The following is a 15,087-nucleotide window of genomic DNA, read 5'->3' as shown; positions in this document are numbered from 1 at the left end:
AGAAGTCAGGGGAAGCACCAGCACAGACCTTTTATCTGCTCTGGATCTCCTGTGGGCAGCAGAGGCAGGATCGCAAGGCAGAGTGCGGAGCATCTGCCGCGGTAGGTCGGCTTGGCTGCATGAGGCTTTCCTGTGAAAGGAATGGCCCCATCTCTAAGACCGCAAAGACCCTGGGTTTTTGTCTCTTTCTCCTGTAATTAAGATTCTCCCCGTGCGGCCTGTTGCTGGAGTGCTGGCTGGCTAAGCAACAATCCCTGCTTTTTTAAGGTAGTTCTATGCAGTTCGTTTTAATTGCCAAGGGTGGTATAACTGATTACCAGCTTTATGTGCGATGAATCACACCACTTCCAGCTGTAGCCGAGAGGAGCTGCTGCATCATCCTGGTCCTTGAGGAAGCCCTTTCTCATTCATAATTTCTCGAGAGAAATTGCCTGGCTGGTTCGCAGTGGCGAGCAGGTTCAGGCCAGCGTGCCCCCGCGGCCTTTGCCCGCCCGCAGCAGGACAGCAGATCCCAGCGCTGGGTCAGAAAGGGTCGCGCCTCGTTCTGCTCTCTGCTCCGTGAGACGTGGCTGCGTTTGCACAGGATGTGGTAGGGGGGCGCTCCCCGGTCGGGAGCAATGGCGGCAGGCGCCGGCGAAGTGACAACCTCTTGGTATCCTTGTAAAATTCCACCCCGTTCAGGGGAGCTCGAGAGAAGATATATGGCTATTAAAGTAAAACATAACTGCCTGTCAAAGAAAAGTAGTGACAACATGCACCCAACCGCCGCCACCTAATGCCTGTCAGCACGCGGGCAGCTCCTGCCGTCCTCGCTCCATCCCTGAGCGAACGTGCCCAAATTGGCGCAGACAGGGATGGAGCCGAGGCTGGCAGGTCCTGTCAGCTGAAATCCGGAGGTGAAGCCTGCGCATCCCCCGTCGGGTCCTGACAGCTGCGTCCAGGCGCAGGCGTGTTTGGGAGCAGGGCAGCGGGGAGTCGGAGGCGAGGAGATGTACCGTGTTATCCCAAAGAGGCTCTGTCCCCTTTGAGCGTCAAAGGGAAAGGGGGGGAAGAGAAGCAACCACAGAAAACAATGCCTGTTATGTTTCCTGTCAATGTTGCTGTCATTAGGCAGTCGGAAAGATTTCAAACAGATAAACTCCCCTTTGGGATGGCAGACCGCCTTTGGCAGCCAATTTTAGGCCTTGATTTGATTGATAAACTCTTTGTGACAAGGCAGGATAAAAGAGGCCCCTAGTTTGGTACATATAAATAGGAAATTAGCTGGCAAAGTTGTCAAAGATAATTAACTCTCTGATTCTGTGTGTCTATTCAGGTTGACATACTGAAATTATTTAGAAATGCACATGTCAACGCTCTGACAGAATTTGGTGCTGATCAGATAAACAGTTTTTGAGATGCCTGATTGTAAAATGATGTAAGAGCTTTGCTGGTGGTTTTATGATTATGCATTCCCTTAGCAGCAGCAGGTATCAAATGGTTGCACCAGCCTTTAAAGTGCTCGTTTCAGAGATCGGGGGATGAAGTTAAGCACTGTACTTCAGAGCGATTAGCTCACTTGTTTTGTTTCATGCCCTTAGGTTAAAAAAAAAAATACTAATAATGTGCTAAATTCCTTGGTATTCCTCTGCTCCTCATCCTTTCCCAAGGCACAACTGGAGGTATGAAAGGTAAGAGTCCCATCAACATTCTTGGAAATGTTAGCTTAAATGTGTGTGTACGTGCTTATACAGCAGATGTGAAGGCGCTGGTCTTTCACAGTGACTTGACTTTGATTCTTTCTTGGAGATTTCCTCCATATAAAAGCATTTTCCAGCCTCTGAAAAAATAGCTGCTCCACGTCAATGTGCAGATAAAGCCACCATAACATGCATCTTGAATGCGGTATGGATGGAAAAGCTGTGGTGTCAGCTCTCCTGAAAGCATGGGCTGCTTCGTACAGGCTGTAGGCTCCAACAACTGGTGCCACAGAGCAATAGTGAATAGATGCTATGGCAGCATCTAATCAGTTCAGCATGTTGCTCTCAGTAAATTAGGATTTTTAAGCCTGTGGAGTCCAAACTGAGTGTGAACACTGGTTCTCAGTCTTGCAGCTTTCTGACACATCCTGAAAGCTGGCATTCAGTGCGGGTTTCTACCCTGGGATCTAACATCCTGGTATACACCTTCGCTTGAATGTTCTTCTTTCGAGGGTCTTGTCCAAAGTGTGACTGATTTCATGGGGGGAGTATGGAGAGGAGATGAATAAAGGTTTAGTATGGAGTTTCTATATACCATTGCATTTACCTGGAGAATAAAGGAGCTGATATTACAACCACCTGGAAAAAAAAAAAAGGCATCTTTCATGCCTTATTTTGCACATAGAGCAGAGAGCTCCCCCAGGGGCAAGTCTGAGCTGCTCTCTGGAGCACTGAGCAGTGCCTGCCTCTGCCCTCCTTGTGCCTTTCCAGCTAGGGCTTTCCAGGCGCCGTGAGCACGTGAACCTCTCTGCCTCACTGAGAGCGATAGCTGGCACATTCAAATTGGGACTCTCAGTTGTTGCCTCTGCTGTACCTGCCTTAATCTACACACACTCCTGGCTTTGATCATGCAGCTGATGAGGTGCTGTAGCATCTTCGAGAGACCTACCCCCAAAGCAGCATACCAAGTGCGTAACCTCCCGCAGGATTCACAGAGGGTCAGCACAGGTTCTCTGCAGCTCGTTTCTAGGGAAGGCACTAGTTAGCATCCTGTGTGCCATAATGATAATGGCACATAAGTTATTCTTTCTGAGAGCCCCCCATTTTTTTTATCATGTTTTGCACTCCTTTGTACAATGAACAATTTCCTGCTTCCCATCACTTACACACCAAGAAGCTTTCTCTCTGTTTATAAATAGGGACTCACTTGACATAACACAATTCATGATATCATTTCCTCATCCATAAGCATTTCTGTAGTGCTCATTGCTGCATTTACATTCTGTAACCATCTTGTACATCTAGGCACCCCAGGGGCCAGGAATGGGGCTTAGCAGTAATATCTTATTTTTTCCATTTTTGCTATTCACCTTAACAAGAGAGTTCAAGTATGATCAAGGCATATGATGGTTAATAACAGAATGGATGCAGATACCTCTTCTAAGTGCAGGGACAGGCAAGTGCTTTTTACAAAGCTATCCTAAATACTGATGTCTTGGCTTTATTGTGTTCATCATATCTAATTCATACCTCCCAGCACGTGGCAGTGGGGATCCGTTCATAGAGGAGCTGATAGTCTCATGTATAATGCAGCATTATCTAACCTTCCATATAGATCACTGTGTTAGGCTGAGTTATCATAGAGTGGCGTGCATGCCCCAGTGTTGCACTGCATCTGTCTTAGAATAGGTTTGTAACTTACCACAATTGAAACCAAAGGAATAAACTAGAAAGAAATGCAATTTTCTCTTGAGTGGTTCTTGTTAGAGCTTAGTTGAAATGTAGCATCTTACAGAGACTCAGTTTATACACGATTTGATGATGAAGGCTCTGCTGCAGGCAACCTGGAGACTTGAAATAGGGCTTTAATCTTAACACTTCCACTTTTCTCCTTTGGGATCTGTAGTGCCTTGGAATAGCAACCCACTTTTATTCTGATGCCTGGTATGGTTTTATGTGCTTACATATGCAGATTCGAAAACCGTGCCCGTGTACACTAGAGCTACCCAGAAGCTAGAGAAGTCTCGGAGAAGGATGTGTGGGTCCTGGTGGCAAATAAGTTGAACATGAGCCAGCAATGTACTCTTACAGGAAATCAGGCCAATGGTACCCTGGCTGCATTAGGAGGAGCATTGCTAGGTCCAGGGAGGTGATTATTCCCCTCTGCTCAGCACTGGTGCTGTGTCCAGTGCTAGCCTTCCCAAAACTGGAAAGACATGGACTTACTAGAATGAGTTCAATGAAGGACTGTAACTGTGGCAGAGGGACTGGAGCATCTCTTGCAGGAGGAGAGGCTGAGAGAGCTGAATTATTCAGCCTGGAGAAGGGAAGGCTCAGGGTAGTCTTATCAATGTGTATAAACATCTGATGGAGGATGAGGAGAGTAAAAAAGATGAAGCCGGACTCTTCCCAGTGGTGCCCAGTGAAAGGACAAGAGGCAATAGGCACAAATTGAAATACAGGAAATTCCATTTAAACATCAGAAAAAAACCTCTTACTGTGTGGATGGTTGCACACTGGAACAGGCTGTCCAAAGAGGTAGCGGAGATGTTTGAAACCTGATAGGACACAATCCTCGACAACTTGTTCTAGGTGACCCTACTTGAGCAGGATGTTGGACTAGGTGATCTTCAGAGCTCCCTTCCAACCTCATCATTCTAAGAGTATTTCCCATACAACTGGAAATATAACTCGTAGTATGGAGTCTTCCTTTCCACAGAAGACAAGTATCCTTCTAACTGAGGTGCATAGGTTATTACGTCCTGAAGCAGAAGTAACTTTCTCATAGCTAGTTGGCAGATGTTTCAAACATCTGTTTGCTTTAGACTTTTACAGCAAATTTATTTCTGTTCCTGCATCACATGTGTCAAATTCTACTTCTGGGGAAATACAGAAATGTTCGCCCAGGGAGAGGAGAAGAACATGCCACAGGAGTGTGTCATGCTCTTGGGTACATCACACAGTGTATTAATGATGAGGCTGTGTTTCCCTTAATTAACATGTTTTGCCTATGCTTCTGATATGTTTTGATTTTAACAGGCTTTTGTATGTGTGTGGTTAAATACACACATTGTGTGTGTGTACAGTGCTCACATGCTGCTCTTCCTGTCTGGCTGTAAAAGTGAGCCTGGCATTGATGGTGAGCATGTTGTCAGGAGCTTTTTTTGAGAACTGGATGCTGATGCCCTGTTGTGTTTCCCCATTCTGCCTGCTTTTTGTGTGGTTATTCTCAAGCAAGTAGTTACAGGACTTATGGAAGAGTCTGGGACTTCCTAGAAGGTAAAAGTGGCAGATATCTGAGAGACAAGGTAAGTGCTACACGTGCCGTGAGGGCTGGGAAGCAGCTGGGTATCTAGGAAAGTAAACAGGGTAAGAAAGAGGTCTCTTGCTGTTCTTCAATCTATTGTTCTGATGGAACTTAAAAAAACAGTAGCTGCTCCATTTGATTTCCATATGTTGGCCATATGATCGTACCGTCTGTGCATATCCTTTTCCCATTTCCCCATATTTGATTTCCGAGCAGAACGCTGTATGTTTCAAAGGTGCATAAATTTCACTTTAATTGCATTCAGGAGCTTGAGTCTTCTCTGGCAGAGTGCGTAATCTTTTTTACCCACTTTTTTTACCCAGACCTGACCATCTCTTCCCACCTATTTTCTTCCTCTTCTGTAATCACAAGTTTTCTTTTTCCATCAAAAAGGGCAAAATGTGTAGCCTTGAATGATCTCAGTGGCAATGTCTGGTCATTCTGCTTCCTCAAGCACACTGTTACTGGGGGTTAGGTAGTCTCCTGCTCTGTATATGGAGCCAGAAGACTTCAAGCTGTTGGTAACCCAGTCTGCTTCCAGTAGGGCTCAGGTGCCTGCTGCCTAGTAAACTTGGAGGGAGTAAGCAGAATATCTTTGTGGTGTCTGATTCCAGTTTGATCCCATCTGTGCCAGAAGCCTTATGTGATTCCAGGGAAACTGGTGTCTAATTGTGAGCTCCAAGGTCAGCATACAAGGCTGAAAGTGCTCTTTTGCATGACTCTCAGCCCTCAGCAAGAACACATACTAGAAGTCTCACCCTTTGTCACATCCCATATTGAGGTTACTGTAGTTAAATCTTGTTCTCAAAGTAGAAATACTGGAATATTTCAGGTATCACAGTCTGTTAACTGTTGGCATATATATTTACCTAAAAATTCTGACTTACATTATGTGGCAGGAACAAAAATCTCAGTGTTCAGGGCCACATCTGCTCTGCAGCTGCAACAAACAGTGAATTTATCATTGGCTTTTGTGATGCAGGGTAAACTAGGACAAGGCTTGTCTTCCTGACTAATTAATGAAAGGTCCTAGGAGTATCTCAGTTTGAGAAAAGGAGAGTGCAGGAATAGAAAAAGGGAACCACTATGGAAAAAATGAAGCTTAGCAGCAAAGAAAGAAGAGAAAATAGATTCTGCAAACTTCTTTTAGAAAACAGAATTACAAAATCAATGGATAAAAGGCCATTTGCTGGATCTACTAATGATTTGGATTTGCATTTGATGTGGTTTCTCATGCCATTCTCGCTTGCGAAAGAAGTTTACGCATTGGTTTGTTTATAAACACTGTGTCACAAGGATTGCAAAGTGGCGAAGGATGATTATTTGCAACAACAGATCATGTCTGGGGGAGATATCCAGCAGAGGTCTGCACCAGGATGGGATTTATGCGTATTCTTTGCTACTACTACGAATTTCTACTGGTAATTACTTGAAAGAGGATTGTACTGACAAGATTTTTAGATGGCAGTAACTTGGGAGGTTGAGTGGCCAGTGAAGCTAAATAGACCTGTAGAGGATGGGCCTATGGACAGAGCAGGTATTCCGTTGCGGGCACCTCCGACTAGGCGGAGCGGACGTTCAGAGAAGACCAGCAGGTTTCTGTGTAAGCGTGTGGATGGGTTTACGTGCATCCCGGTGGCAGCAGCTCGGTCTCTCTGAGAGCTGCGGAGGCTGAGGCAAGGGTGGGAATGATTAGGGACTGCATGTGAGAATGTAAAAGGCATAAACATCATTGCATTAGAAAAAAGACATAGAGCTTTATTAAGGGATTGCTAAGAATAATACAACTGAAACTATCAACTGGAAAATTGAAGCAGGATATTAATGAAAGCTTCCTGATTGAATGAGATCACTTAGGCTGGAACGTTCTCCCCTGAGTCTTTCAAAATCAGTTTGGGGAACACACTCGGCACAGTGCTGAGGGGGTGTAATTCTGCCTTACTGGAGGTTGGGTGAGTTGAGCTGGTTTTTATATAGAATGAACTTCTCAGGTGTGCAAGATACTGTGCTTATTGGATTTTCACTGCATACGCTTTCCACAGAGCAGCCCCCATACGCCTTGGAAATGAAATGCAAAATTCTCTTCGTTATTCGAGTCTGAGATCCTGCCAAGCGCGCGGACTCCCTGGAATTCCAGCCTGTATGTTTTCAAAGGTCTGTGCCATGCACGCGTGGTACAAGATAAGCGCGAGAGCGTGGCCCTTCTGTACAGGCATATACACACCTCGAGGTCCACGCGATTGCTGCGTGTGCAAACACGGGTCTGTACAGGCAAGTCTGAGGGAGCATGGACAGACAGACGGGCGAGAGTTTGTGTGGTTCATTGGTTTTGTGCAGCTCTGAACAATCAAAACCCTTCGGTTCACTAACTGGATTGCTTATGACAAAATCACAGCTTTTTCTCCAACCCTGTTTAATTTCCATTTTGAAAAAAATGGAAAATGACATGGTAAAGTTAGACCAATTAACATTAACAATTGCGGTTTTTCTGCTTCCACTGGTTTGCAGCATGCAGTCTCGTAGAGGCAACACACGTTGCTATTTCAGAGACATCAAAATAAATAAGTAAATAAATACATAACCCTGTGGGCTTACAGATTGAGTCAAAGAGCAGGAGATTATTCCTGGCACTGCACTCAGAAAAAATTGTTTCCTTTGAAAACACCAGACACTGACAGTTTTGCATCAGGTCAAAATTGCGATGAGATGGAATCTCTCCATTCAAATTGTGCCAGTTCAGCAGATGTTTCAGACAATTCTGGAAGGTAAAGAGAAACAAACAGAGACTTGAAACCAAAGAGCAGCCCCAATCCCTTGAGACAAAGGACATTATTTCTCCCACTATGAATTCTTCTTTATTTCTAACGAAATAGGGGTAGCTAAGCGTTTACATTTGTATTCAATTAAGTCCTGCATAGCATTTTTATATCAAAAAGATGTGAAAGCTTTTAACAAAGAGGGTGAGTTTCATTATCTCAATTTTACAGGCAAGGAGAGAGAAGCACAGAAAGGTGCTAAGACTTGCTGGCAGAGCCCGCAGTAAAAACCAGTGGCAGAGCCAAGCACCTGATAGATGATCCTGTGTGTTTGCCTTTGGGCTATGCCATCTTACATCTTAATGGTACAAACATTTTGGGTTTAGTCACACGGGAAAAGCAAAGGACTTGGGGAAAAAAACTCTACATAAATTTACCAACTAAAATCAAAACGTCTCATTTAATAACTTCTAAGAAATAAACACCAAGTTACTGTTCTCTGCAAGGGGGATGCGCTCAATTAGAGCTGTATAAATGTTAAGCCATACCCACTCTTGTTCCACAAATTAAAACCAGCTACTTTTGAAAGAAGCTGCTAAGGAGAGTTAGTCAGTAAAAATACAAGTGGTTATTCTAACATTTTGTATTCTTTTACCAAAAGAAAATTACATAAGCTTGGACACTGACTGACTTCTATCACAAACATTAACATGCTGTGCTGGACCTCTTGAGACATCCTGAAAACCAAAATGTTTTTTTGTCTCCATGTAGGTTTCTGCTAATGGATTTTCCATATATCCCTTGTTTCAGTTTCTCTTAGTGTGTATGGGACTCAAAACCTCATTGCTGCTCTGGGCAGTATCAGTTCCTGCTACTACCTCAGAAACATCAGGAGATTGACGGCATGTTACTCTTTTATTATGCTCTGTGTTTTTTTAGGGGAGAAAGGAGCATTGTTTTCTATCATTTCAATTTAGTTTTCAGAGAGAAAAAGGAGTCAGACTGAGGAAGGAACAAGTTTGCCTTTCAGCCTGTTGCGTGCTAGTCTGATGTGTTTTGGGGGTGTGCTTCTAGTGTCTGCGTCTTAGTGAATTGCATCCTATTTGATGAATGTTGTCTGAATTATGATAGTACTTTGAAGCCCCTATCCTGGAGGAGGACTCCATTGCCTAAGTTGCTGCACAGGCGGTGCAGGGAGAGGTAAAAACAAAACAAAGAAAAAAAGGAAATAAAAAGTGATCCTTGCCTGGGGAACTTCAGATCTCCTCGTAAGCATGGTCTTTGCAGCTGAGCTCATAGGAAGAGCAATCCAAACATGTTTTCAGGTTGCTCCTATGCATTTCAACTGATCAGTTTTCAAATGCTGCCCTTCCTATTCTTAAATCGCCTGTATTTAAGTATTGCTTGTATTTAAGAAGCTGCAAAGATTAAGCAGAACACCTGCCTACCCATATCCCATCTGTACAGCACAAATAACCAGGCAAGAGGGGAATGGGTCTTCTGTGAACCGTGGGAGAAAAAATCTCCTTTTTTTTTTCTAAAAGGAAGATAGGTCTTATTGCTACATCCTTACCACTATTTCAGCCTGCTAATAATAGTGAAGTTGCCTCTGAATTTCACTTGAGGCAGCACTTTGCTAGCTATAACATCCTTTCTTTGTGTTTTGTTAAAGTTTCAGAGACAATTAGGAACATGTTTTTAAAGATTTCTTTATTATTTGTTCCATTTGCATTTATGGTATTACTCAACTACTAATGTTTGCTTACCTCTCACAAATGAAAAACATAAGTCAGGATTAAAAAGAATAAGGATTTTGAGATTTGTTGAAAACTGATGGCTCTTTTTATATAGTAGTGTTCACTTAACATTTTCTGTATTTTTCTGCAGCCATGTGGACTAGAAATTCAAACATAAAAAACCCCAAAACAACAAAATCCCCCTAAGCCTAGATTCTCATGCAGTCCTTTGATTTAAGCAACACTTAAAAACACATTAGCTGTTGCAAGACTCAATAAAATCACTAGAGGTTGCAACATAGAGTGGGGGAATGGCCCACCCATTATAAATTTGCCTGCCTCCCCAGAGTCAGTAGAGCTAGGGCTCTTTGCACCAGCTGACATGTCTGCCCCCGTAGATATAGACTTGCAATTGTTTTTCTGATTTAAGAGAAATGGTTAAAGTGTGGCCATCTGGCTCTCACTGCAACTGGAGGGGGAGAGTCTCTTTGGCTCTGTTCTCCTTACAAATAAGTCAGCCTCTGAAGCTTATTCAAAATATTTAAATAACAACACTCAAATGAATAGAATGAAATAAAAAATGCAGAATGAGACCCTGCAAGTGCTGTGTGATTAAGTGCTTGTACATAAGATACAGTTATAATTTTGTATATTAGAGCAGCATATATCTGCTTTCAGAAAGAAGGCTGAGCCTCGCTGACTCTCCGTGCCGAACCCTTTGGGGGGTTGAGGACATGCATGTCGGAAGCTGTGAGGACTGAGCTCCTGGTCTGGGAGCTCGGGGCACTGGAGAAGGTGTATTTTTGGTTGGAAACAGAATGGGGAAACCTGGCTACCAAGCAAAGAGATTCCTCCGATTCACTGTTGTATGTTCAAAGTTTGATACTGTTGTAGCCTCCTGTAACTGTCCCAGACTTTTTTATGTTTTTGCACTGCTGCTTTGTGGAAGATGTGCAGCCCCAGAATGACGGGTGCTTCCTCTCTGAAACACAAGCAGAGGCTCCCAGTGAGTGCGCCGCAGACCGCTTCTCTTAATAGGTTAGCTCTCAGCGCCTGTGGCTGCTTTCCTGGCACACAAGAAGCCCTGGACATCACCTAAGCAGTGAAATGTACTGACACAAGAAGTTTTTTGTACCAAGATTCAGCTGGAAGCGATGTGAGTTGCCACAGTCACTATGTTTAGTAAGGGAGTTTGGGCTACTTTGAACAAAATCTCTAGCTATCGGAGAGCAGAAGGAGATGTTTCTGTGGGGCGGCTGGGCTCGTTCTCCCATGTCAGCTTCCCAGGGCATTTGCCTGCTTTTTTGGCAGCATCTGGTCAGAGATAGGGCACTGACTACACAGATCTTGCATCAGATGCAGTGAGATTGTTGCTTCTTCACATGCATTTTCATGGTTGCAGGGAGAGGGAAAAAAATTGGACAGGGAAAGCATTTAGAAATATCCTGCAGGCTTTGCTAGCACTGCCAGCAGAGGCTTGAGGCTTTGCTCCCACCCGATGGAGCAGCTCTTTGGGGCCTTGGGAAGCTGCCTGGCCCCTGCCCACGTCTGTATCTATGGGTTCGCGCAGCGGGACCCCCCCCCGGCCCTCTCGACCAGCGAAACACCAGTGGCTTCTCCAGTTCGGGGAGAAAATGACTTTCAGAGATCCTCTGTCAAAATGATTAGCGAGCTGCCATCGCTCTAGTCTGAAACACGTGTGAACTTTTCCTTTCAGAAAGACTCTCAATTTACTGCTGTTTTAAGAATTGCTGTAAAGTTGGTAAAAGAGCAACAAGGGTGGCAAGTGGACCTCATGTTTGCATATGCATGCAGATACATACAAATATAGGTATATATGTATGAACCTTACCTTCATCTTGGCAATCTCTCTCTCTAGTTGTGTGGGGTTTTTTTTAACTGTTTAGTATATTTTGTATTGCTTGGTACAGTTTTGTGATTATTGCTGCTGCCTTTGAGTATATAATTTTACCAGAATGCACAGTACTCTGCTTCAGTCCATACAGAATATTTACAATATATGGGACACTGTACATTCTAGTACAATTATGCATCATTCTGTTTTACAGTGAAGTCGTTAGCCTGGGATTATCACCTGCCAAAAGGGGAGAACCACACAAAGTTAAACTATGGCAGAACAAGACCGGGTTAAGTTATAACCATGTTATAATACACAAGCAAATGTCATCTATTTCTTCTATAGCATATGGAAGCTAGATTATGCTGCTCATTTATCTTTGGGTCTTCCCTATTATTTGAGAAACCTTGTTAAAACAAATTAAGCTTCTACTGGCATGTGTGCTAACCTATATAAATAGAAATGCCAGAATCTGACCTTTGAATACTACCAATACTTTCTCATATTCTTACTGATGTAGAATCGTGTCTTACTCCACAAGCACACCCCTGGCTCCAAGGCTTGGTATGAGTAAGGCCATTTGAGCCTATTCCTAAATACTCTTACTAGTTGAAGTGCAACATATTTCCAGCACTTGTTTGTCATCACTGTCAGCAGCAGTGTACCTGGCTCCTGGTTCTCCAGGAGGAAAGCTGCTCCACCTTTTTTTCTTGCTGCTGTTAATGCCATTTTACACTAAATGAACAGTGAACTTGGACATCGAAGCACCCCTCTCACTGCTGCCTTGCTATGTGAAAACAGCAAAAGCCAATAAGCAGTGGTGGAAACCATATAATCCAGTGTTTTGGAGCCCTCTGTCTCAAGGAGAAAGCTGTATCCTAGTGCCAGTCCAGCACAGGTGACTGTCCCTCCTTCTCTGAGACTCAGCAGGAGGCAGATACTTCCAGGACAGCACTTTCACTCTCCTCTCTACCTGCAGCACAGTCAGACCCTGCAGAACACAGATGCAGAAGGCTGTTAATACCCAAACCAGAATGTCAGCCCTTTTCTTCGTAATGTTCCTCCAGTCAAAGGAGGAAGGTAACCCCAAGGTTACTTTCTGGGGAGCACAAGAGAAACAGATGTGATAGGTTGCTATTTAGACTAGTGGGAACCTGGTTTCTCCTCGTTTTCATGTGGTCGTTTACACTCTGGGCAGACCACAGGCCCACCTATCACCCAGCATTCTCAGTCATTAAAAGCTCAGATCCAAGAAGAGACTCATGACAGTGGGTCAGTTTTTAATGCAGTGGCTTTCTAGCATATTTGAGATGTGTGAATTATTGCTTCATGTATTTCTTCCTAAAAAAGCTTTTGTGAGTTGGGCTCACAGCGCAGATGAAGATTTAAGTGTCAGATTTATCAAAGGGTGCTGTGGAGCGATGAAGCAGAGATCAAACGCGTTCCCATCCAGCTGATGCTACCCAAAAGGATTTTGAAGTGTTCCAGCTCATTAGCCTTTTTGGCCAATCCAAAAGCTTGTTCCTAATTTAGATAAGAAGTCATCATGGGTGCTCTTGCTTAAAACAACTTAGCTCTACAAGGCTAGGCAGCAAGGACTGTGTCTAAAGCATGATTCAAAGAAACCTTTGCTTCTCTGGATGAGCAACGGGTTCTCTCTTCTCGTCATTGATTCAGAACAAGGTGTCTATCCTACAAATGATTTTCTTTAGGGTAGAGGTAGCTCATAATTTGTTGTCATAAAGCTACTGTCCATCATTATCCCCAAGTGCGCTTCCTGCCTTTGCCTAGACCATAAGCGATGCAATGCAATTGATTTATTTGGAGAAAACAGGGGGAAGGAACGTTTCATAACTAGTGTATCTCAATTGCTTTTCTTTGTTCCCAGTGACCAAAGTTACAGATTTCTTCCTGCTGCAGAAAACTGGTTGCAGAAGTTCTGATTTTCCTGGGTGATACTAAAGCCTCATTTGCACTTCTTTCAGTGCCTTCAATATTGGTGAAGCATTTCATTGAATGTGATTCTCTGCAGCCATTCTAGGCTGTAGTAACTTCATATTCATTAATCTTTCTCATTGTTTCCAAATTCCTTTTGTTCTCGTTGTCAGCAAAGACCAATGAAATGCAGCCCTCAGCCGGGATCTTAGAGTGATCTAAATAGCTGTGTAGATACCTGGTCTTTGAAAGAATGATGCTGTTTTCTCCTGTGAGTGTAATTATAGTTGCTGATGCATTGATCTGTAGGAAAAATTGTCCAGCATAGTAACTGTATGGTCAAAGCTGCCAAAGGGAGTAGTTAAAGGAAAGATATGCTAAGATTAGGTCAAGATTCTTAGCAGCGAATTGCTATAAGAGATCTCAAACTTCTTTCTGTCCTCTGTATTACTGAATTGCCGTTAGCTCTAACAGATCTTCTTTGTATCAGCCTATAAATACAGCTGTGTCTACTGGATTTTGCCCAAGGGGTTGTACATCATAGTTTGCTAAATTTTAATCATGATAATGTTTGCATTTGAGTGGAGTTCACATGTCCCGTAAAGCCCTTAATCCTCAGTTTGCCATCCCAGGCAAAATGCCCAGTCTCAGTTGGGGCCTTCGTAGCAAACTGCTCCAGTTCCATTGACTTCTTACCACGTTCTCTAATGCATTTATGGATCTGATAAGAGCTCTGTGAGAGATCTATGCTCCTTACACCAGCAGTGCAAGCTGCTGTAGCTGATGATACTCTTCATTTAGAAATACTGTACAAGTATTCTGTCAAACAAATGAAATTTATCTATCTCTCCTGGTGATTTCTTAAAGAACATTTCTTCATATCAGTGTGCAGGCACACTGACAGCTGGAAAATATTTTAGCAGAACTGCATGGAAATACTGAATTTGTTCTAAGGGGTTTGAAAAGCACATTTTAATTATTGTTTGAGTACTCAGTGTTGCAAGATTACTCCCTTGTAAAAGAAAAGTTAGCTGTGCAGTTTGCATCCAGTTCATGCATGCAATTACCATGGTTGCATGTGCAGTTCACATAACTACACGTAGAAGCTGTCAGAATTATCCGTTTGGATATGTGAATTAGAAATGCTGTTTGCATGCATTGGTTTGGCCAGCTGATAGGAAAGTCTGCCCCTACTTGAGGCCTGCTTTTAACAGCAAGATGTTTGTTTCAAATTAAACAAATGGTTTTTCTGAAGCATTCCTTAAAATTGACTATTATAGACTGAGGTGCATTAGTTTGACAAGGACGGATCTGCTCCCAGAACAAGTTATTCAAAGGAACTTCATTTGTTTTCTTCCCTTTGCTGTATGGTAACAGAGAGGAGTCTGGGACGTGGCTCCCTAGGGAAGGAAGACTTCTGAAAGTTCTTATGGGCAGCTTTCATCCATGCGTAGTTGCACTCGCAAAACACTTCCTTGGAGCAGCTGCAGATGTGCTTGTTCGGATATGCATGTGCCAAGTACAGTACCTGGAAAATCTGACTGCAATGTGTTTTCAAGTTAAAATATAGCCGCTTCACGTATAGTGCTGTTGTCATGAAAATACATGCAAAAACTATGCGTGCACAAGCCCAGGATCCAGCTGTGAAAACTGAGCCGTTGTATAACTACTAGCACTTTTGAGGCAGTTAAAGAATCAGAGCAAACCTGCCAACAACACTTTATAGTTTCCATTCAGTTTTGCATTTATTTTTATATTATAACTTAACTGCTGCAGCAGGAATTGAAACCCCTCAAAGTATGAAGCATAAGAGAGA

Source organism: Rhea pennata, chromosome 13 (assembly GCF_028389875.1).
Source record: "Rhea pennata isolate bPtePen1 chromosome 13, bPtePen1.pri, whole genome shotgun sequence".
NCBI lineage: Eukaryota > Metazoa > Chordata > Aves > Rheiformes > Rheidae > Rhea > Rhea pennata.
Note: the sequence above shows the minus strand (reverse complement) of the source record.